This window comes from Lagenorhynchus albirostris, chromosome 2 (assembly GCF_949774975.1).
Source record: "Lagenorhynchus albirostris chromosome 2, mLagAlb1.1, whole genome shotgun sequence".
Taxonomy (NCBI): Eukaryota; Metazoa; Chordata; class Mammalia; order Artiodactyla; family Delphinidae; genus Lagenorhynchus; species Lagenorhynchus albirostris.
In genome coordinates this window covers 2,501,123-2,527,025 of record NC_083096.1, presented here as the reverse complement: position 1 = coordinate 2,527,025, position 25,903 = coordinate 2,501,123, and the positions used below count along the sequence as shown (strand labels likewise).

The window sequence follows — 25,903 nt, the reverse complement described above, 5'->3', positions numbered from 1 at the left end:
GAAGATCATCGTCTCATTTGCAATATCAAAGATGGCGCGTGGCCACCTCTGTGGCCAGAAACCCAACACCTACACCCCTTCCAACAATACACATACAAGACAAACACGTGCCCCACCGAAAATAGCACCACTGGGTCTGATCTGTTTTCTTCCCACGCACCTGGCTTCAGACTGTTCTTGCGTTGGGGGGTTGGGCCCATCAGTATATCTTGGTACCACTGCATGGTGGACCTCCTGGAAGCCCAGCTGGTGGACTGGCCATGGCATCAGCCACTCAGAGCATCCTCCCACCTCCAGAACCAGGTTGATCTCAAGCCTTTTTCCCCCACAGTGTTCCTGAGTCTTTTAGGTCCCTCTTGGATGTGCTGACACAACTAAACATTCTCATAACTGTGATTAAAATCAGCTGAAGGCAAGGTGGTACCTTCCCCACCCTGTGCCATCCAGCTAGTGAAGGTCTTTTCGAACTGATTCTCTCTCCTTCTTTTAAAGTAATCTACAAGCAGAAAATTGTTTAGCTCAGTATTGGGTGTTCTGATGATTGTTCTAACTGACCCAAGGAACTAATGAATCCAGTCTAGAGATGTAGCGTGAATACGCAAACTTTGCTTATTACTTCACTGAATTTGGGCCACAGAGTCTACACGTGCATCTCATGGGTCAAGCGTGATTACAATTTTTGGCACAGCCCGGAACTCTTGGAAGGGCTTCAACCCATCACAAAGGTATCGTTATTAAAAGGAAAGCATCAAAACAGCAGGTACATCTCCACGGTGATTCTAAGAAATATGTAAATTATCATTTAAATGACTCTACCTGTCTGTCGGGGGAGAAAACCTGAGGCAATCAGTTCTGTGTTGGAGGAACATGTGTTCGACACCCTCTCATTTCTGGGCTTTTAATGAGTGGTCAGTGGCCTTTCTTCACGTCTCAGCCCCAGCCTTTCCCAGGAGGAAGCGGTGAAGAAAACAAGTCCATTTAGTATGAATGCCCCAGAGGCAGGGTCAATGATGCCTTTTGTGGGAGGGAGGGAGTGCTTCAAGCAGTTAGCACTTAGGGACACATTAGCTTTGTCTTAAAGGTTCCTCCTTAAAATGATGGGAAAATTACTAAGGGGGAAAAGGAGGAGAGGGATAAATTGGGAGATTGGGATTGACATGTACGCACTACTATATATAAAATAGATAACTAATAAGACTTACTGTACAGCACAGGGAACTCTACTCAATACTCTGTAATGACCTATACGGGAATAGAATCTAAAAAAGAGTGGATATATGTATATGTATAACTGATTCATTTTATCGTACAGCAGAAAGTAACACAACATTGTAAATCAACTGTATTCCAATAAAAATTAATTTAAAAAAAAATAAGGAACTTCCCTGTAGGTCCAGTGGTTAAGACTCCGAGCTTCCATTGCAGGGGGCATGTGTTCAGCCCTGGTTGGGGAACTAAGGTCCCACATGCCGCGGCCAAAACAAAATAAAATAAAATGATGGGATAAAAGAGAAAGTACCCTTTTGCCTTAATTTTTTTCTTCATCTATGTCCTCATAATGATGTTCCACCATCACTACTGCTATTTCTTGAAGAATGTTGTTTTCAGCACGCTTTCAGCCTTTTCCATTCTTTTTCCTTAGTGCCCTTTTATTGTTATTGAAGTGCAATCATCCATTTCCCTTTTAGGAAAAATGACTTTTAAAAAATTAATGAGGCGATGTTTTCCCCTTGTTAATTTAGAGAATAAGAGACTGAGAAATTCCCCGGTAACTCTGCAGAGAAAGTCAGAAATAGGTGAGGTGCATTGACAGTAGGTCTCTTCACACTTAAAGGAAGCTTAAGAAAATGTTTAAAGAATGGAACATAATAGCAAGAGCAGGGCCACCAGCGGTGGGCAGATGTGATGTGTGTTAAAGAGCCTGGGAGAGGTTCTAGAATCAGACGGCCAGCTTTTTTTATTTTTTTATGTTTTTTTAATTTAACTATAGTTTATTTACAATGTTGTATTAATTTCTGCTGTACATCAAAGTGATTCAGTTATACAAATATCTATCTCTCTATCTATCTATTTATCTATCTACATTCTTTTCCATTATGGTTTATCCCAGGATATTGAATATAGTTCCCTGTGCTCTACAGTAGGACCTTACTGTTTATCCATTCTATATATAATAGTTTGCATCTGCTAATCCCAAACTCCCAGTCCATCCCTCCCCAACGCCCTCCCCCTTGGCAACCACAAGTCTGTTCTCTATGTCTGTGAGTCTGTTTTTGTTTCCTAGATAGGTTCATTTGTGTCATATTTTAGATTCCACATATAAGTGATGTCATATGGTAGTGATCTTCCTCTTTCTGACTTCACTTAGTACGATAATCTCTAGTTGCATCCATGTTGCTGCAAATGGCATTATTTTGTTCTTTTTATGGCTGAGTAGTATTCCATTGTATATATGTGCCACATCTTTATCCATTTATCTGTCAATGGACATTTAGGTTGCTTCCACGTCTTGTTTATTGTGAATAGTGCTGCTATGAATATTGGGGTGCAGGTATCTTTCTAAATTATACTTTTGTCTGGATATATGCCCAGGAGTGGGATTGCTGGATCATATGGTAGCTCTATTTTTAGCTTTTTGAGGAACCTCCATACTGTTCTCCATAGTGGCTGCACCAACTTACATTCCCACCAAAAGGGCAGGAGGGTTCCCTTTTCTCCAGATCCTCTCCAGCATTTTTTACTTGTAGACTTTTTTATTGAACAAATATGTAAGACTAACAATCGAGCACAGGGGACAAAGAGCAGTCAGCCTCAAATTTCTGTGGGCCTGGAATTTAATATATATGCTTCAAGATTCAGAAACCTAATAAGAAGGCAAACGACCAGCACTAAGTATAATGCTGTAAATTGCTTTACAAATGAATTCTTATCACAGCTAAAATAGTAAGTCTAGCAGAGCAACATGAACAGCTTAATTGGTAAACTGGTAAATGCTGTGAAAGTCAGAAATACTCACCTATATTGATAAAGAACATTTGGAAAGGAAAATATAATTTGAAGATATTTCTTTAGCAGATTTGCACAAAGCATTCAGTAATACCAGATCTTCTCACAAACCCAGTCAAAACATGTCAATCTAAGTAGTGATTTCTTTTCTTTTTCTTTTCTGTGATTTCTTTTGAATCATGCTATTGAAGAAGGTATTCTAGGGTCTCCTGCAGCCATGCCTCAGAAACACTGGCCCAACTCCCGTGCACATGAAGAACTGAGGAGCACAGCATTGGAAAGGAACCACATGTCAGGTGGCTAAGAAGATAGTAATAACCATAGCCAGCTCTTGTACAGTATTACTGTGCACAAGGAGCTTTTTAAAGCACTTCTTATATATTAGCTCATTCAACCCTCCTAACAATTCCATGAGGTCTATATTTTTATTATCCCCATTTTCCCAGTAAGGAGATGTACCACCCATAGCTTAGGCGGCTCACCATGTTTAAACAACTAGTCTGTAACAGAGCTGGGATTCAACCCCTGGCAAGCCGGCTCCAGCGTCTGTGGTCTTTCCCACTATACTATGTTGCTTTTGAAATTTGTCATAACCTTTTTATACAGCAATATATCTCTGAAAGTTAACAAATTAAAGATAATGTTTCTTACCCTGTTGACTTCTTCTCAATGCTATTTTCCACTGAAATTAATAATTAAATGGTTTACTTCACTGGCAAATATCCACTAGTATGCATTAATGAGAAGTCACATTAATAACAGATTTTTCTCTAAAATGAACATTAAATACTCTATGAAATGTAGGTATGGCAAGTTAATCCATACAAGAAACGGGTACAATTTACTTTAGAATAAATTAAGTGACATTTAATCTATTCGTTTAGGCCAATATGCAGTTCTGTGTAATTTGCCAAAATGACGGGAGAAGTGGAAAACAGAATAGAAAAGAAAATCTACCTTTATACTATGATAGAACATTATTAAAAAATAATAAGGGCTTCCCTGGTGGCGCAGTGGTTGAGAATCTGCCTGCTAATGCAGGGGACACGGGTTTGAGCCCTGGTCTGGGAAGATCCCACATGCCGCGGAGCAACTGTGCCCGTGAGCCACAACTACTGAGCCTGCGCGTCTGGAGCCTGTGCTCCGCAACAAGAGAGGCCGCGATAGTGAGAGGCCCGCGTACCGCGATGAAGAGTGGCCCCCGCTTGCCACAACTAGAGAAAGCCCTCGCACAGAAACGAAGACCCAACACAGCCAAAAAAATAAATAAATAAACAAATGTGGGGTTTAAAAAAAAAGAAAAGAATTTATAATAATAAAATGAAACTAGAGACGGCATCTTCCTCAGGGCAAAAGGCAGTTCTGTTCACAGACAGGAGGGAGAGTTGACGTCTCCCTGACCCAGCAGTGGTCAGGCATGCTTGCTGCCCATCAACGAAGACCGGGGTTCCCTGAGCTTAAGGTCCCTCTCCTAGAACAGAAGCCACTGCACGGCCAGCTAGCTCTTCCTTGGCTGGAGGAGTCGGGGCTCTGGGAACGAGGAAGACAGTGGCTACTTAGTGACTTGCTGATGCTGTGAATTCCAGGCTGGCCTTCACCTCTAACCAGGAGTCATGACGTTGCTGCCTGTCACACAGCCATCACAGTTGTTGACCACCTTCTACACATCCACCGCCTCACGCCGGACACGTAAGCTCAGTGAGAACCAGGTCCTGGCCCATCTGTTTACTGCTGCATCGGCAGAGTCTAAACACTGCGTGTTCACAGTGCGCGCTCCATAAAAGCTTGTTAAATGAGTAGAAGGAGTTATGTATTCTCATTGACTCATTTAAAACTAATCAACCACCGAGCTTCCCTGGTGGCGCAGTGGTTGGGAGTCCGCCTGCCGATGCAGGGGACGCAGGTTCGTGCCCCGGTCCGGGAGGATCCTGCATGCCGCGGAGCGGCTGGACCCGTGGGCCGTGGCCGCTGGGCCTGAGCGTCCGGAGCCTGTGCTCCACAACGGGAGAGGCCACAACGGTGAGAGGCCCGGGTACCGCAAAAAAAAAAAAAAAAACTAATCAACCACCAACCATAGGACTAGATCTGTAGACTTATGTACAATTAAACCAATTTTACGTTAGACGGTTTTTGACTTTTTTTATTACTTCTAAAATACATATTCTAACGATTAAACCAAAAACTAATAATAATAATGTAAAAGTATGGAATTCTTACCACATGACTCATTATTTAAGAACTTAAGCACAATGTAAATATATATATATTTTTAATTTTATTGGAGTAGAGTTGATTTACAATGCTGTGTGTTAAGTTTCGGGTGTACAGCAAAGTGCATCAGTTATACGTATACATATATCCACTTTTTTTTAGATTCTTTTCCCATTTAGGTCATTACAGACCACTGAGTAGAGTTCCCTGTGCTCTACAGTAGGTCCTTGTTGGTTATCTATGTTATATATAGTAGTGTGTATATGTTGATCCCAAACTCCCAATTTATCCCTCCCTCCTTTTCCCCCCTGGTAACCATAAGTTTGTTTTCTGCAGCTGTGACTCTATTTCTGTTTTGTAGATAAGTTCATTTGTACCATTTTTTTAGATTCCACATATAAGCGATGACATATGATATTTGTCTTTCTCTGTCTGACCTACTTCACTCAGTACAACAATCTCTAAAAAATATGGAACACTTCACGTATTTGCATGTCATCCTTGCACAGGGGCCACGCTAATCTTCTCTGTGTCGTTCCAGTTTTAGTATATGTGCTGCTGAAGAAAGCACCACAATGTAGGTATACTTAACACTACTGCATCCTTAGAAGCAGTGGGGATGGTAAATTTCATGTTATGTGCTTTTTACCACCATTAAACATTTAAACTTTTATTAAAAAAAAAAAAACAACTTGGACACCCTCAAGAAGTAAATCTCTTTAGTATTGCATGTTGCCCACAGAATCAAGCTGACATTGCCTGGTGCTTTCATCACCCACAGCCGCCCTGCCCCCCCAGGACCCCTGAGCCTTTACAGGGAATCAGGAAGCTCTGGCTTCTCAAGAGAACTCTCTGGATTCCCCTTAGGCTTAAACACTTTCCCCTATTTTTTTCACTGGTCACCTTGATCAGACCGTACCAGCTCTCATCCTGGTCTCTGTGGGGAATATGGACTATGGGAGATATGGAAAATATAAAATATGAAATATGGAAACTACTTGTCAAAATTCACTAATGAGCAAAGATATGGTTCCCTCTAAGCAGTGCTGTAAAATGTATCAGTGCTCACAGATACATCACAAACTTTGGGGCCTATACACAGCTTTGTTAACGGTATCAGAACTGGCAGGCATGAGCCTACACGAGAAAAGACGCGGGCAAAAGGAGGTGTGGAAGGAAGGAAGACAAGGGGAAGGAAGGAGAGAGACCATAAGAGGAACTGGGGTAGCAGGGCAACAAGTCAAGGTTTAATTTCCTTTTTCTCAGAGGTACAAGTTTGCTCACTCTCCTGTACATGCTAAAATCAATGGGCACTTCATAAAAAGGAACAAAATAGTGACATTTGCAGAGATGTGGATGGACCTAGAGACTGTCATACAGAGTGAAGTAAGTCAGACAGACAAAAGCAAATGTCATACAATATCGCCTATATGTGGAATCTAGAAAAATGCTACAGATGAACTTATCTGTAAAGCAGAAATAGAGTCACAGATGTAGAAAACAAACGTATGGACACCGAGGGGGGAAGGGAGGGTGGGATGAATTGGGAGATTGGGATTGACATATACACACTACTATGTATTAAATAGATTAATGAGAACCTACTGTATAGCCCAGGGAACTCTACTCAGTGCTCTGTGGTGACCTAAATGGGAAGGAAATCTAAAAAAGAGGTGATATATGTATACGTATGACTGATTCACTTAGCTGTACAGCAAGAAACTAACACAACATTGTAAAGCAACTATACTCCAATAAAAGTTAATAAAGTAAATAAATTTTTAAAATTAAAAAAATAAAATTAAATTAATGGGAACTTTCAAAAATGAAAAGGTCCAAAGTGGACCCTTTTCTCACCGAGCCTGTATCTTCCTGACCTAAGGTCCTGGCTCCTTCAGCTGCTGCCAATGGCAAAGAGCCCCAGACTGGGCACCTTAAACAACAGATGCTTATTGTCTCACAGTTCTCGAGGCTGGAAGTCCATGATCAAGGTGTAAGCAGCTTTGGTTTCTCCTGAGGTCTCTCTCCCTGGCTTTAGGCAGCTGCCTTCTCTCTGTGTCCTCACATGGTAGCCCACCCATCTGCATGTTGTCTGTGCCCTAATCTCTCCTTCTTATAAGGGCACCAATCGTTTTGGATTAGGGCCCACACACATGACCTCATTTTTCCTTATTTACCTCTTTAAAGGCCTTGTCTCCAAACACAGTCACATTCTGAGGTGCTGGGAATTAAGACTTCAACATATGACTTTGGAGGGACACAGTTCAGCCCACACCTGCCTCATCAGAGTTACTGAAGGGGCCCAGGGCAGCATTACAGGTCAGCCTGTAGCACCTGTCAGAGCCTTCCCAGTAAGTCTACTTATGGATGAACTTTTTTCTTCTTCTGGACCTATTCTGCAAGCCAAAGAAAAGAAAAGAAAAAACTAAATTAAATTAAATCAGAAATAATGTAATAGCTAGATGTAGGTGAATTTACTATTTTGACTATTTTCTATTTTCCCTATTTTGAGCTATAATATATGGACCTGGATTCTTCCCTAGAATTTTACTCTTTTGACACTTTCTCCTCCAGACCTAAAGGGGTTGTACTGATGTATTTAATGACTGCATCTTGGGATGCAAACTATTTAAAGGAGAGGAAAAGAGAGGGAAAGGAAGTGTGAGATATTCACATAACATCTTTGTTCCATTTGAGTAATCAGGCAAAACAGAGAAAAACAGTGCTATTGTGTTATTGTAATAAGCATTCTTAAAATTAAAACAAAAAAAGCTTTCTCCTTAAATAACTAAAGTATTTCTGCTGCAATTGTAAGTAACTTGCAATTTTACTTGGGGTGGTAGTAGGGCAGGGGGTGGCGTCAGGAGTTGCAAAAGTTCCAAGAGGCTTGAAGCTTCTGCCCTCGGGAAGCCCACCTGTGGTCTCCTGAATTGCTTTATTTTCCCTCCATCTCACCCTGCAACGTATCCTGTTCTATGTTAGGTGTTCTCTCTCATACCATAAAAAGAGTGAGAAGTTTCAGAGTCAAACAGACCCCTTCCTGAATCTCAGCTCCACCGCTAGGTAGCTCTGTCACCTTCGTTAAGCTTTCTAGTCCCTCAAATTCTCAGTTTCTTCACCTGCAAAATATGACTAATAAAAAAAAAATTAAGACTTCCTGAAAACATAGAGTCCTTACCTTACTCTTCTTTAAAAATTTTACTTTAAATGTACCTTTCCAAAGCCCCCAAGGCTTTTGTTCAATAACCCTCCTTCAGTTATTCAAGAGTCAACCAACTCATTTATAGACGGTTTGAAATTTGTAGCTTCTTCCACCTGCTTTGCTGTTACTGACCCACTGGCCTGAGTCACCATCAGGTGCACAGTTAGAGCAAAGGAAATTAATCAACAATTACATTCAAAGCCGGGGAATCCTGAGAACAGGAGACAAACTATCATGCATGTTTCAAAGACACTATCCTCCCTAGAACCCATTACTATTCTTCACAAAACTTCCAAAAATATTTTTCTTCTTCACCTTCTCAGACCCCATCTTCTCTTCTTACATCAACCGCACCATGCAAAAGTCTGCCTGTTGGTTCCTGTCTCAAAGTGGATTCCTCTTTTATTATATCTTTTGTCCATTTGAAACATCTTGCTTGTGACACAATATGTTATCATAAATGTCATCATCAGGAAAGCATCTCCAATGTAAGAATGATATTACCACATAATGAAAAGATAAATACACAAAAAGAACTGACTTGAGCCATCCATAAAGGCTCCTCTTTTCTCTCTGGGCCATTTAAGCATTTTTATTTTCACTTTGTATTTACATAGCTGTCAAGTGCACCCAAGAGGAGCTCTCCAGGTTGAACCTGGAGGATCTAGGAAGCTGTTAGTCTCTGCTCTCACTACAGGTGGAGAAGTCAGGTCCACATAAACCAACGAGCCACCACACAGCCACATGACTCAGGACCCTATTCACCAGCATCACTTAAAGACGGCCCACGAGGGATGTAAGATAAAGAGCACGTTTTAAAGGGGCCATGATCTTCACCCAAAGGTAAGACCAGATCTCTTTGAAATGGAGGTTCATAGCAGACGGTGTACGTAGTGGGCAGAAAAGACCCCCACCATCTCAGAATGCTGCCTTCTTCTCTCCACTCCTGCTTTGGTTCCTTCCCAGGCATTGGTTTCTCATTCAAAGAAAACTGACTTTTCACTGAAGTTGAAATAATCAGGTGTTGTACACCTTGTTGTCCAAGTAACATATGCCTACTTACTCGCCAAGGAAAGTCTTGCCAATATTTTACAATAACTATAAATGGATTATAACCTTTAAAAACTGTGAGTCACTATATTGTACACCTGTAACATATAATATTGTACATCAACTATACTTCGATTAAAAAAATAGATATCTGAAAAGATAATGGCTTTGGCTTAGGAAAAAAAAGAGTCTTAATGTAGGCACTTTGTGTTCATCTCTAAAACGGATGTTATTGTCCATATCTCCTGTATCAGTGGAGAAAGAAGTCCTTCCACACAGAAGCAAGTTTGTCTGAAACTTGCTCGGAGCTGGTGAGTGATGATGCGGAGGCTCCCCTGAGCTGTAGCTCTTCCGTCTCACCCTGGGGAGACATTCAATCTAAGGGCTGAGTTATCAAAACAAATGATTTCTTTAAAAGTGAGTTCAGGGCAGCACCATCAACGTGGTGCCACAGTAGCAGTCCAAGACTACACACCTGTGAGTGATGTGGTCACCATGGGAACCATTTGGGGCTAGAAGGAGTCTGAGTCATCACCCCAAGTCCATATCTGAAAAGGCGTTGACCTTGGATAAGTCAGCCACTTGGAGACCAAGCCTCTCCTCTAAAATGTAAAGTCATGGAAGTTGCCTCTAGCTGACACTGATGTTTTAAGTGAAGCACAGTGACCTTTGGGAAAATAAGTTAGACTCTAGGGAAGAAAGGAGCTGTGTAAACCCAGGGTTCTAACACAACTAACCAGTGTATATTGATGTTGTTACACAAAGGCTAGGTGATCATGTCCCTGGCACCATACAGGATACTTTATGGAAAGTATTCTACAGATTCCTTCAAACTCACAACAAGTTGAAATGACCTGAAAGTGTCTCAACAGAGACTTAGAGAGGCACAGATTAAACTGCAATACTTAGAAAGAATCACAAATTCCAGATGCCTCGTAGGAACTGTACTCTAAATCCTCCATCAAACAGGGAATCTCCAAACTGAGAGGGGAACAGAAAGGGAATTCAGTATAAATCTGATTATTTTGTAGCTCTTGTGATGCTCCTAAGTTGGCACACTGATGTATTTGAGACATGTGAGGCACAGTCCTGGGCCTTTTGGGGGTTTGAGGGAGCTCTTAGAACTATGACATCACTCACATTTGATCCAATATGGCACGGGGAGAATTGACCATCCACATGGTTCTTTGGGATATACTGTGAATGAAATAGTAAAATACAACCTGGCCTAGTGCACAGTTTGGCAATCTTTCAGCACAGAGGGATGCTAAGTTGCTGACTACTGGCACTGAGAAATAGAGGGGGTGTGAGTGGGGAAAACAGCGGGCCCTTGGAAGGTCCCTCTGTTCAGAAATCCCTCCCTAATTCAAGTTTCATTTGCAATAAACGTTCTCCTTTTTTTTTTTTTTTCTTTTGGCCTAGCCACTCAGGATGTGGGATCTTAGTTCCCCGACCAGGGATGGAACCGGCGCCCCCTGCATTGGAAGCGTGGAGTCTTAACCACTGGACCGCCAGTGAAGTTCCATTTTGCTTTTAAAATACAAATATTCCTTGAGAAGTAGTTCCTTCGATCAGCTCAATTTCTGGCTTGGTATAGGTGGGTCTCAAACTGAGAGGAGTTTTGCTCAGGGACCAGTGGGGTGAGGGGAGAAGGATCATTTGGAACATGAGCCACTTTAGAGGCAGGGAAACCTGAAGGGCTATGAAGCATTAGGCACCGTGAACAGCCAAGGGCTTCGAGAAGAGGGGGACCAGGCAGGGGAAGGGGCTGTCAAGCCCCGGGGGACGTACAGTACCAACCCGGCAGGATGTTCCAGTACAGCTGGCCTGGAGCCACTGAGAATCCTTCCCTGTGAGTCCAGGGTCCCCCGTGTGGAGGGATGTTGACTCCTGTCAAAATGAACCCCTCGGGCTTCCCTGGTGGCGCAGTGGTTGGGAATCTGCCTGCCGATGCAGGGGACACGGGTTCGTGCCCCGGTCCGGGAAGATCCCACATGCCGCGGAGCGGCTGGGCCCGTGGGCCATGGCCGCTGAGCCTGCGCGTCCGGAGCCTGTGCTCCGCAACAGGACGGGCCGCGGCGGTGAGAGGCCCGTGTACCGCAAAAAAAAAAAAAAAAAAAAAAAAAATGAACCCCTCACAGCTCTTGTGTCTGCCTGACCCTAGGCCTCTACCAGGTAGGATGGTTCAGATTTGCTTTCACCAGTCTGACTGGGGTACTTGAAGAACAAACGATTGAATTAGAGACACAGACGTAGAGAACAAGCATATGGACACAAAGGGGGGAAAGTGGGGTGCAGGGGGCGGTGGGATGAATTGGGAGATTGGGATTGACATGTATACACTAATATGTATAAAATAGATAACTAAGAAGAAGCTGCTGTATAAAAAATTAATTAATTAAAAAAAAAGAATTTCTGAACAATGCTAGAAATTTAAAATGATAAGCGAAAATCCCATAGGTGACTATGTTCTTGTAACCTCTTCTGTCAAATAAAAGTAAGCTGCTTTTGTGTACATTTTTAAGAAATAAGAGTCTTGGGACTTCCCTGGTGGTCCAGTGGTTACAACTCCACGCTTCCACTGCAGGGGGTGCGGGTTCGATCCCTGGTCGTGGAGCTAAGATCCCACATGCCTCGCCGTCAAAAAGCTAAAACATAAAACAGAAGCAATATTGTAACAAATTCAAGAAAGACTTTAAAAAGTGGTCCACATCACAAAAATCTTTAAAAAGAAAAAAGAAGTAAGAGTCTTAATGCCTAGAAATTCAGTGTTATTGGGAAAGTCACGTCGTCCTCTGCAGGATAAGATGCAAAACGATTTCAGTAGAGATCTAGACCCTTTTTTCGAGGTTTAAGAATCGGGGAGCAGTAGAATAGATTACTCCCAACCAGGCAGACTCCTAGGATAATATGCATTATCTCATAATCTTTTGGGAAGAGACAGAAAGCTCAGCTTTTTTGAAGTATATGAATAAACAGAAGGAAATAAAACAGCAAGCCTTCATAAAACTCATTTCTTTTTAATCTCACAAATATTTATTTGTATAAAAAATAAAAATTTTGCAAGTAAGAAAAAAGATATGCACTATCTCATGTAACCTCCACAGCAGCCTGTGACATGGCTATTAGTACATCCATTTTTTTCTTTAAATGAGAATAGCATTTTAATCAACCAGTGGCTATTTAAGCCACCTCAATTTCAATTCCCCAGCATAAAGTAATACACTTGATCTACATAAAAGCAACACAAAGTAAAATCTTATTAATTTCAATGCATTAATACAACAGGATAGTTATTTACTTATATTTTGCAGGAGTGTAGTTACTGTATCTTCAGATATATCTTCCCATTCTTGTGAAACGCTTATTTTTGAATGTGTGCTTTCTTCTTTGTCTTTATTTTTTTATTAATTTTTATTGGAGGGACTTCCCTGGTGGCGCAGTGGTTAAAATCCTCCCGCCAATGCAGGGGACACAGGTTTGAGCCCTGGTCCGGGAAGATCCCACGTGCCTCGGAGCAACTAAGCCTGAGTGCCACAACTACTGAGCCTGCACGCCAAAACTACTGAAGCCCGTGTAACTAGAGTCCATGCACCGCAATGAAGAGTAATCCCTGCTCACTGCAACTAGAGAAAGCCCACACAGCAATGAAGACCCAACTCAGCCAAAAATAAAAATAAAAAATAAACATTTTATTGGAGTATATGTATACGTGTGGCTGATTCACTTTGCTGCACAGCAGAAACTAAGCCAACATTGTAAAGTAATCCATTTTTTTTATAGATCCAGAAACTGAAGCCTAAAGAATACCTGCACCAGGTACCACAGCCAGTAAATGCTGAAGCCAGAATTCAAATCCAGACAGTGTGAGACAAAAGCTCACACGCTTAACCAGGGTTTGGCAAACTTTTCCCATAAAGGGCTTGAAAGTATTTTCAGCGCTGCAGGACAGTCTGTCTCACAACTATTCGAGTCTTTCATGGCAGTGAGAAGGCAGCCACAGACGATACATAAACAAATAGGCATGGTCGTGTCAATAAAGTTTTATTTACAAAAGCAGGCAGACAGAGGACTAGATTTGGTCCATGTGACTCTGGAGTGCCTGACTTTAACCACTGTTATATGATGCTGCCTCTTAGTATATTTAATTTGATTCTGAAAAGCTGAAATTTTTTGTTGCTTCTGTATCTTGGTTGCTACGTGGCACACACTGACCTCCTTGTTTGTTATTCTGTTAAGTAGCCCAAGATACACTGGAAATGCATGGGTCCCTTTTATAAAAGCTTGGTTTTTAGCAATTGCTGCCATTTGAAGTGTCTGTTGGGAAATCCCATAACCTACCTTCCTGAAAGAGAAGCACAGAGGCTGTATTTTATACGTGAGCAGTCCTCCAGCACGCTCGATAAGCAAGAAAACACTGTTAGCTCAAAAGCCTGCCCCTCCGTAGGGCATCCAGCTTGGTCGTTAGGGTGCTTGTTTCCAAAGATCAAGCGACAGTGTAATACAGCCTGATGATCCAGGACAGATGTGGGGATAAAGTCTAAGCTGAAAATATTACTGGGGGCCTTAAACTAAGATCAGAGGCGTTTCCACCAGGCATGTGGTTAAGTTGGAGTTTGGAAAACGTGCTCTGTCTCGGACGATTTCCACGTCCCACTGAACTCCCCACCCCACCTTTGACACTTACAGCTGCAGCGGGAGGAGTTCAGATTTACAAGTGGTGTTGACCTCGTTGTCAAGGGAAGTAAAGTCAATTTGGTTGCTCTCTCCTCCCTTTAACCTGACAGAAGGGAAAGGGCTTCTGCCAAAAATCATGAAGCTGACCCCCGTGTGCTCCTGCAATTTGGCATTGTGTATTTATACCTCTATTCTACACTACCTCTTCTTTGAAGATGGCTGCATTCGTTTTGTTTGGGCGCTGCATATATGCCTATGTCCTGGAGAAACCAGGCATTAACAATAAACTGTTCACACTGACAAACTAGTAAAGACGCTGGCCAATCTACTTCCCAATGTATTAATTCCTAAATCATGGTATTAGTATTTAAGCATTGCAGTTAGGTTTGCAGTTTTCTTTTTCATATTCTATTTCCCTCTCCCTCCCTCCCTCCCTGTCTCTCTCTCTCTCTCTCTCTCTCTTATTCACTACCTGGTTACCTTGTTTCTATAGCTACTAATAGCAGAGCTACCTTCGGAACTATAATGGAGTTTGCCTCTTTCATTCTTATTTTAAAGAAAATAGAAAATTGAGTCCTTTACAACTTAGTGAATTCCTGCTTTTTAATTGCCCTGCTTCTGATGGAAAATCTACTTTACCATACCTGATTTTATATCATTTGAAATGGGGTTGCCATCTTATACGCATTTAGATGATGGGACAGATAAAGTTATCTTTTCTTGAACTGAATTCTGGAAAATAAACAATTATCCTCATTTCCAACAGGAAGTGGTAGATAATAAAATCCACCTGTATTTGCACAGATCTTTTAGATATCACTCTGAATTAAGAGAAAATCTGTTATATTCACTTGGGCAATTTCAAATTTCAATTAAATGTTCTTTTTTCAAAAGTGCCACACTGTGTACTACAAATAAAAACGGCCCTGTTTTTGCCTGGAAGGCAGAAAATAGTCCAGCAAATTTATGGGAAAGCAAATTTTTTTCTATCGATCAATCCCTAGAGGGGCATTAACTACTCTTAAGGGAGCTTATTGCAGAAGACGGCGTAAGTGACATGCACAAAAGACAGGCTAAGGATGCTGAGAAGTGGAGGAGAAAATGGAAGACTTTAACATTACATCCTGATCGTACCAAGGTCCATTGACCCTGTGTTCATTCCAGGTAATTAATTTACAACACGTTAAAACCTCGATGTGAAGAAGGCTGTTATGCGTCGAACGTGTAGGAATAAAAAGTGTTATTGATTTAGGATTTCTATTGTATCATGTGCTGACAGAAAAAACCTCCTCCACCGAGTTACGGCTCAACGGTGGAACAAAGCTTTGCTGAAGGACGAAACTGCCCAAGAAGTGCACTCTGGAATACACTCAGCTGGAGCAACACAGCCTGCAAGGGATTCTGTGGGGTGAATTAGGAAGCATCATTAGAACCAACCCATGCACCTAATAAATATTGATAAATAAGCACTCTAGAAATCAAATTTGGGGACATGATAATGATCTTCTTTACAGTAAAGGTCTAAAATAGCCCCTCTGCCCTCTGTCAAAGCCAACCATTAATATTTATTAAATAAAATATGAGTATACCATTAATTTTAAACACCTGACATAAATCGAAGCTCTCTTCCTTTTGAAGTGTAGAAATTATAAGGGTGAGGCCACACAAGCTTGAAGCCATGATGATTTGAAGAGACTAAAAGAACTAGTTCTAATTTTAAAAATTAAGTGGCTTCATTAGCTAGTAGAGCAGGCATATTGGGGGAAAAAAATAGACGATGACTATTTGGGGTCTTCTTTTGTGTCTCCATACAAATTTAAAAATTTTTGTTCTAGTTCTGTGAAAAATGCCATTGGTAATTTGATAGGGATTGCATTGAATCTGTAGACTGGCTTGGGCAGTATGGTCATTTTAACAACACTGATTCTTCCAATCCAAGAACACAGTATATCTTTCCATCTGTTTGTGTTGTCTTTAATTTCTTTCATCAGTGTCTTATAGTTTTTGGAGTACAGGTCTTTTGCCTCCTTTCGCTAGGTTTATTCCTAGGTATTTTATCCTTTTTGATGAGATGGTAAATGGGAGTGTTTCCTTAATTTCTATTTCTGCTATTTTGTTGTGTATAGAAATGCAACAGATTTCTGTATGTTAATTTTGTATGCTGCAACTTTACCAAATTCATTGATGAGCTCTAGTAGTTTTCTGGTAGCATCCTTAGGATTTTCTACATAGAGTAAATCTACTATACTTCAATTAAAAAAACACCAATGAGTAAAATTATTTGTCAACTCCTCGGTGACCAAGGACAAGTCACTGAGCATCTCTGAAGCCACAACAGTTGCATCTAATAAAGCAAAAATAACACGGACTCTACTTGACTCATAGGGCTAATGACAGGAATAAATGAGATAATACATATGAATGTGATTGAAAATAGTATTCAATCCTATTTAAATGTGTTACTGAAATTATTTTATTTGAAAATTGATTTTTAAAGGAAATAAAATGACAAAGACTTTTTTTTTAAAGGTGAAACGTTCTACACATGGCATTCTAACGTATCACAAATTCTCTCCATCTTTTCCTAATGATAATTTAATTTAATCTAAAAGGACTTATTTGGGAATTTCCTGGAGGTCCAGTGGTTGGGACTCCGCGCTTTCACTGCCAAGGGCCTGCATTCAATCCCTGGTTGGGGAACAAAGATCCCACAAGCCATGCAGCACGGCCATAAAAAAAATTTTTAAATAAATAATAAATAAATGGACTTATTTTAGATAGAAGAAGTAGTACAGGATGAAGGTGTACATAACAGAGACAGAATAATAAAGTTACAAAATATATTACTTAAAAATTTGGGTGCCCATAACTCCATGGGTCAAATTAATATGACTTGAGTTCTTTCATTAATTCAAGGTCCACTGTATGTATTAAAGGACTCCATCACATGTAATTTCCCAAATGGTTTTTTCTTCTTCTCCATACTACCTATCCAAATACCTTTTCTGCATGTAGCATTTTCAAAGCTACAATAGAAAAATGACAGGACCATCAGTAGGGAATTATACTGATCCTTATAAGTTCTTCCTATACTAAAAATAGGATTGCTATAGAAATGCATTGTCCAATATGATAGCTGCTAACCACGTGTCGATATTTAAATTTAAATTAATTAAAAATTAAGTATTAAAAATTCAGTTCCTCAGTCACCCGAGCCATGTTTCTAGTGCTCAACAGCTGGATGTGGCTGGCTGGTAGCCACAGTATTGAATGGAGCAGCTGTAACATATCTGTCCTCACAGAAAGTTCTAGTGCATGGTGCTTCTGTAGAGGGTCTTTGAAGTCATCACCCCAGCTCAGCATCTCTGGGTATCCAGCCTCAGCCATTTCTATGGCAGTAAGCTCTTCTCCCACTTCTCTGAGGAACACTGTGAGGCCCTGCCCTTCCAGATCCTCAAAGCCCAAGTTTCTTGCAGGGTATGAAACAATTAAATAGTTTTATTTAGTTTTTCTAATAGTCATAGCACCTGGTTGGAGAACCATGGTTATGAGGGTAGGAGCATTTATGCAATGAGAAAAAAATCGGAAATAAAAAAGGAAAATTGAGTAAATAAATGGTCTACCTAGGTTTTCTGGGGTCTACCTTTTAAATGGCCTCCTAAAACTTAGGTGATTTTTTTGAACACTAAATAGATTTCCCTGAGATGGTAAATGGTTGTGTCCACTGTACTCACAGGCTTAGTGACATCACTGAGAAACTGTAAAACTTGCAGAGAGATAAGAGTCAGAATAACATCCAAATAGCTGAGAGGATACACTCATTAAAGACCTACCAGCCAATGAAACCAATGAGAGCATGGCTACTGGCATAACCAGAGTGAACAGTTTAGAGAGGAGCAGAAGACAACTAGCATTTACTAAACGCCTAGTACGTATTCACATACTATGAATTGGGTACAGTAAATCCCATTCAGTAGAATAGAAAGCTCACGTTTGCAGTAAAATGTTCTCAAAGTCACACAGCTATCTGATGTATATACTATTTAAATCTAAATCTATCCAGCTTCAGGGCTCTTATTTTTCCATAATACTTTAAAGACCTCCAAAGGGAATACTACTGTCATTGAAATCTGGGATTCCTGCCTTCTAATCATGGATGAAATTAGACCTAACACTTTCCTCAGAGGACAGTTGGCTAAGAACAAAATATACCGTAAGGTGAAAATGTAAGGGCAATCAAACCTAGCGTGCAGAAATAGTTCACAAATACGTAGAGCTGTTTAAAAGCAAGATACTTCAGGAGCAAAGAAGCTTTCATAACAAAGGTTTCAAGGTTTGTATAATACTACTTAGATGCTGATCAAATTTAGAGGGGATCTTTCACGGTAGCCAAAAGTGAGGGCTGACATAGAACTCAAAAAAATCTAATAAGGAAAAAGGGTAGAAGATAAGGTGATGGAGTGAGCATCTGATTCCAGGAAACACACTATAGTCCCTGGTAAGTGGACATAGAAATGAACAAGACAAAAGCAATAATAACCCAAATGCCTTGTAAACATGCAGATTAACTATAGCAGTTTGGAGATCTTCTCAAGGAATTTGTATTTTCCAAGTTGAAGAACTCATTTCTGCTTGAAACCGTCATGGAGTAATTGGAATTGCCCTCCCACCATAAACAGAAAACTGGGCAAAGTACATGAAATAACTGTTTTCAGTCACTGGACATGGAAAGCACAGGACTGTGTCTCTGAGAAAAGGAAACAAACAAGGTAATCCCTACAGTTGTCCCAGCTGTCTCTCTAGAGGTTCTTTTTAGATTGTAGCAGAGAGGGGGAACTCAAGCAGATTATAGTGGTTGTCTAGTTGAAGAGATAGAAAAGGGATTTCAGAGAGGGTGAGGTGTCTGGAGTTTGAGGGGCAGAGAACCAGAGAGCAACAAGATCAAGCTGAACTGCAACAACCTCTCAGAACAAAATTCAACATTCTTCAAATGAAAACACAAAATCAAATACTTAATAAACTAATATTTATAATCCTGCACCCAATAAAAAATTATTTTACAGGCAATGGTGCAGGAAAATGGAATCCATAACCAGGAGAAAAGTCAATCAATTAAAACAGACCTTAAGATGGCAGAGATGATGAAATCAGCAGATAAGGACATTAAAAGTTATAGATATGCTTAAAGATTTAAAAGAAAACATGAACATAACGAGGAGAGAAATGGAAGGTATAAGAGGGAACCAAATGGACCTTAAAGTGGTGAAAACTACAATATCTGAATTGAAAGGTTCACTAGCTAAACCAAACAGCAAATTAGATATTGCAGAAGAAAAGATTAGTGAATTTGAAGACATTAGATTAGATTAAAAGACAGTAGATTAAAAGACAGAAAAGCCCAAACTAAAAGACAGAAAGCAAAAATCCTGGGGAAAAAAACTTAAAGTCTCAATAACTTGTGGAATAATATTAAATGATCTAACAAATACATAATTGGAATTACAGAGGAAGGAAGAGGAACAGAAAAATATTTGATGTGTGGCATAATTTTTTCAAATTTGATTAATATAAACCTAAGAACCTCAAAGACCCTCAAGCATGATAAACAAAAACACACCAAGTCACAACATAATCAAGTTCCTAAAAACCAGTGATTAGAGAATATCTTCAAAGCAGAGACAGAGAGCTTCCCTGGTGGCGCAGTGGTTGAGAGTCCGCCTGCCGATGCAGGGGACGCAGGTTCGTGCCCCGGTCCGGGAAGATACCACATGCCGCGGAGCGGCTGGGCCCGTGAGCCATGGCCGCTGAGACTGTGCGTCCGGAGCCTGTGCTCCACAACGGGAGAGGCCACAACAGTGAGAGGCCCGCGTACAGCAAAAAAAAAAAAAAAAAAGACTATGAAAACCACAATGAAATACCACTTCACACCTACCAGGATCGCTATAATTTTATAAAACTGGAAAATAACAGTGTTGGCAAGGATGTTGAGAAACTGGAATACTTGCACATTGCTGGTGGGAATATAAAATGGTATAGCTGTCAGTTTCTCAGAGGCTTAAATACAGAATTATCATATGACCCAGCATTTCTACTACTAGGTATATATCAAAAAAAAATTTGAAAACAGGAACTTGAACAGATATTTGTACACCAATGTTCATAGAAACAGTATTCACAAAGGACAAAAAGTAGAAACACAGAAGTGTCCATCAACGGATGCATGAATAAAAAAATGTGGTGAACACATGCAACAGAATATTTTTTTGTTTGGTTTTGGTTTTGGTTTTTTATGTGGTACGCGGGCCTCTCACTGTTGTGGCCTCTCCCGTTGCAGAGCACAGGCTCTGGACACGCAGGCTCACGGGCCCAGCCGCTCCGCGGCATGTGGGATCCTCCCGGACCGGGGCACGAACCCGTGTCCCCTGCATCGGCAGGCGGACTGTCAACCACTGCGCCACCAGGGAAGCCCTGCAACAGAATATTATTTAGCCATAAAAAGGAATGAAATTTTGATATATGCTAAAACATGGCTGGACCTTGAGAACATTATGTTAAATGAAATAAGCCAGATAGAGAAGGAAAAATTTTGTATGATTCCATTTATTTGAGGGACCTAGAATAGGCAAATTCATGGAGACAGAAAGTAGAACCGATGTTACCAGGGATGAGGGAAGCAGAAGATGGGGAGTTATTGCTTAGTGTGCAGAGTTTTGGGGGGATAATGAAATGGTTTGAGTACAGAGAGTGGTAATGTTACACATGACTGTGTATTTAATGTGACTGTATTTAATACCACTGAATTGTACACTCACTAATGGCTAAAATGATAAATATTATGTTATGTACATTTTAGCATAATAAAAAGAGAAAAAATGACAAAATGACAAAATGTAGATGAGCAAAAGGAAATTAAAAATCATCAGTTATCAGATGAACCGGTTTGAAGGGCAGAAACTGAGACACAGGTGTAGAGAACAAACATATGGACACCAAGGTGGGAAAGCAGCAGTGGTGGGATGCATTGGGAGATTGGGATTGACATATATACACTAATATGTATAAAGTGGATAACTAGTAAGAACCTGCTGTATAAAAAAAATAAAATAAAATTCAAAAAAAAAGAACTACAAATGTTTTGTGGTTTTCAGAATATAAGTTTTGCACTTATTTGTTAAATTTATTCCTAGGTAATTTATTCCTTTTGGGGTGATTGTGAATGGAATTTTTTTCTTAATTTCATTTTCAGATTGCTCATTGCAAGTGTATAGAAATAGTTAATTTTTAAAATTAAAAAAAATCATCAGTTATCATCCCGTCATCTGAAGATAGCTGCAGTTATATTGATATTTTTATGTAAAAATCTTTTTCTGCATGTTTATAAGTTTAATAACAAAAATGGAAACATACTCTAGGCATGAATTATTATTAAACAATAAACATATTCCCATGTCATTAAAAAATGAAGGCTAAATAATGATGTATTCAGATAAGCCAAAACTGAGGGAATTTGATATCAACAGACGTACCCTGTAGGAAACATTAAAGGAAGCTCTTCACGTAGCAGGAAAACAATGGATGCTGGGAACTTGGATCCATAAAAAGGAGTGGAAAGTGCCAGAAAAGGTAAAGATGGGGGCAAAGACGAAAGCCTTTTCCTCTCACTTTTAATTTCCTTTAAAATGAAGAAGTCACTTTGAACATATTAAACCAAAATACATAAACCTGTGTCACCCCATCTGCCCATTGGTGTGTTCTTCATTCTTTATTTATTTATTCATTTATTTACTCAATAAATAGTGGATCTTCTGGGAGATCCACTCTGCTAGGCACTGACTCTTTAGTGGAGAGTAAAACTGACAAGGTTGCTGTACTCACAGAGCTTTCAATCTACTGGCAAAAAGCCAGTTATTATTTACACACACACAAGTGAAAAATATAATTAGTGAACGAGATAAGCGCTGTGAAGCTGAGAAAGAGAACAAGAAGTTTGGAGAAGAAAGCTTAAGAATGGATCCCAGCGCATCTCCTGCTGCCCTGACCTTCACTTCGTGGTCCAGCGACGCCCATCAGCTCTGTTGTCCACCCATCTCCCACTCAGTTTCTCACACGCTTGTTTTGGGTCTTCTCCAATAATTTGTGTAAGCGAAGCTGTCTCTGTTTCCTCACTTTACAATTCACTATTCACACCTCTCATATAGGTTTTAACCCTACCAGATGTATTCTTATTAAGATGATGTCTTGAGTGGATTCCCCAGGAGCAGAGCCTGAGATGGATATTCCTTGCAAATGATTTATTCATGGAGTGCTCTCAGGAAAACGGAGTGAGAGAAGCATAATAGGGCAGAGAGGGAAAAAATCTAAGCAAGAACGTCATCTCCACTGGAGATGAGCTTTAGCCAAATCCACAGGGATTTCTGCCTGTTGCCCCACAGAGACAAGAGATGGGCAACAATGAGGGAACATCAGGACAGATGTACCTCATCCCAGACTATCCTATCTCCACTGCCATCCTTCCTCCCATATTTAAACAGGCAGGGGTAGGTTTCTCCCCCTCCTCTTGTGTGCCAAAGAAGTGCAAATTAAAACAAGATAACTACTTTTTTTTTCCTGCCAAACTAGCAAATTAGTTTTATTAGAAAATACTCATTGGTGATGAGAATGAGGTGGAATTAACATTGTCATATAACATGGCTAGGAGTGTGATAGGATACCATCTCTCTGGGGGAACGTATCTGGCAACCTGCATCAGTCACTCAAATGCAATAATTCTACTTCTTTGAATATATTGTTTTTAAAACTGCAAAGCACAGATGAAGGTTCATGCACAGCAATACTCATCATAGTGTCATTGCTAAAATCCAAAATTAAAAATGACCTAAATCCCAACCAGTATGAGATCGGTAGTAGACCATATGGTATATCCAGACCAGAGACTATAATAATTTAAAAGGTTAAATAATTTGGAATTGCTTACATCGTAATACTCAGCTAAAAAGAGAGAATTATACTTTTCCCCAAAATTCTACTTGCTACATTGTTTCAACTAAGTAAAAAACCGTACACCTAAAAACTCTGAAAGTCAATGTAACAAAATGTTATTTCTGAGAGGTAAGCATATGAGTGCTTTTCTTTGTTCTGCATTATACTTTCTGTAGTTTTCATATTTTCTACCTTTCATTTACTCATTCTATACAGTATTAAGCATTATTATATATCATCCATTGTTGTATTGTTGTAGACATTGTGGAAACAGCAATGGAAAAATAAAACACTCTGATTCAAAAAGATACAGCACCCTGATGCTCATAGCAGCACTATTTACAATGGCCAAGACATGGAAGGAACCTAAATGACCATCAACAGATGTATGGATAAAGGTGATGTGGTACATACAGACGATGGAATATTACTCAGCCATAAAAAAGAATGAAATAATGCCACTTACACCATGGATGGACGTAGAGATTATCAGACTCAGTGAAGTAAGTCAGACAGAGAAAGACAAATGTTATCACTTCTAAGTGGAATCTAAAACAAATGAACCTACTTACAAAACAGAAACAGACTCACAGACATAGAGAACAAACATGGTTCCCAAAGGGGAAAGGAGGGTGAGGGATAAATCAGGAGTTTGGGATTAACAGATACACACCACTATATGTAAAATAGATAACCAACAAGGACCTGCTGTGTAGCACAGGGAGCTATATTCAATACCTTGTAATATCTTCAACCTTGTAATAATTTATAATGGAAAAGAATCTGAAAACGAATAGATAGATAGATAGATCTGGATCACTTTGCCGCACACCTGAAACCAGCACAACCATGTAAATCAACTGTACTTCCATTAAAAAAACAGAATGACGTGACCCCTTGCTCCAGCCCTACTGGCCTCTTCGCCGTTCTTTGAACACCCCAGGCACCCCTCTCAGAACATGGCACCTGTTGTTTCCTCTGCCGACGGCACTCCCCAGCCCACCACCTGGCTCGCCCTCATCTCTTTTAGGGCCCTGCTCCGATGTTTCCACCTCAGGGAGGCCTTCCCTGACTGTCCTATTCACACTCACACTCTTCAACCTCTCAACTGGCGTTCCCAAACCTTCTCTCTTGCTGTCTTTCTCATTACAGCGTTTAATTACTTTCTCTGGTACTATATATTCAAATTTTTTGTTTTGTTTTGTTTGTTTTTCTGTTTATCTTCTCAAATAGGCAGAAGTTCCATGAAAGTGGGAATTTTATCTGTTTTTTTGGTTTTTTTAATTCATGTCATGGCCAAGGCACCATTAGTCTGGGGGGAGCAGAGTCTTTTTCTACAGGAGCAGCTTTGCACAAGGTGCTGTCAGTGATACGGAAGGTTTCTTTCCTTCCTTCCCTCCGTCCTCCATCCTTTCTTCCATCGTGATGGGCCACTATCTGCCTAGGTGTTAGATATGCAATGGCGACCATGGCAAGATTTCTACACTCATGAATCTTACAGCATAGTGGGAAATGGTAATAGATGAAGTATAACACCAGGAGGAAAATGCAGTGCTATAAATAAGAAGTAACATAAAAAGAACAATTAACTCAGCCTGAAGAGAGAGGGGAGGATGGTGGGCAGAAGAATCCACTTTGGAGCTGGGTTTGAAACACCAGTTGGAGTTTGCTGGATGAAGGAGAATGAGGAAGAACTCGGGAGAGGAAACAGACACGCAGAGGGTGAGAGGCGTGAGCCGCCCCTGGAAAGCACTTCTGCTCCGACACGAAGGAATTCTCCCCGTCCCGCTCTGCACCTGGCCTCAGTGTGGGTCCACAGACTAAAACCAGTTTTGAATAAAGATTTGAAAACTATGTCATTTTCCACATCCAGGAAAAACATCACTCATGTCGCATCAGTAAGCTACATTTTCATCGAAAGTCTACCTCAACAGAGGCGAAATTACGTGGCATTAGAATCGCACATAATCTAAAACCAGGCAGGGGTCAAGCAAAAAGAGGAACAAGTTTCATTTGAAAGTAGAGTCAAAGCAGAAGAAAAAAATGCATCATTTAAATTGGAAAAAACAAGGAATTCCCTGGCGGTCCAGTGGTTGGGACTACACACTCTCATGGCCGAGGGCCTGGGTTCGATCCCCGGTCCGGGAACTAAAATTCCACAAGCCGCACGGTACGGCCAAAACAAAGAAAAGAAAAACAAAAAAGAAAGAAACAGTAAATTGGAAAAAACGAAGCAGTTCCTTTCCTTCCACTTCTCCCTCAGTCTGTATGTTAATTACCCAATCACTGGAGCTCTTCCCAGCTCCCCTGTTGTGTGGAGACAGCTGTCTCTGTGCATCTTAGCTAAAGCTGGGTGGAGGTTATGGACCACATTTGTTTATGGATCTCTTCAACACACCTGAGAAATGTTTGCTTAGGGAAGAACCCGGGGGCTGCCAACACAAGAGCTCAGCCGCCCATCTCTTCATACTACAGGCTGGTCCTCTCCAAGTGCGGTCTGAGGTCATCTGTGGGCCACCAGAGAGGATGAATACATGGCTGATTTTATGAGGGCTGCCAAGAGATAAGGACCAAGCTGCAGCTTAACTGCCGCAAGGTCAAATTCTTGACCAAAAGTGAAAACAAAAATGAAGTTAGCAGAATGCTGCAAATGACAGAAGAAAGAAAAAAAAGAGAGAAAGAGAGAGGAACTCTTAAAATAATATGATATAAAGTATGCACTGAAAAATAATCATATTAAGGTCACTTTCTGAATCTTTGTGTGGTTTCTATTCTGCC

The 25,903-nt window shown here is 40.5% G+C and overlaps 1 non-coding gene across 1 annotated transcript; it reads right to left on the bottom strand.

Annotated features, from left to right (window-relative positions):
- Nucleotides 1-5,681: 5,681 nt before the first annotated feature.
- On the bottom strand, nt 5,682-5,788 carry LOC132516491 (U6 spliceosomal RNA). The gene has a single exon (XR_009539326.1). It is a non-coding gene; the product is annotated as a U6 spliceosomal RNA (small nuclear RNA).
- Between the last annotated feature and the right edge of the window lie 20,115 nt (nt 5,789-25,903).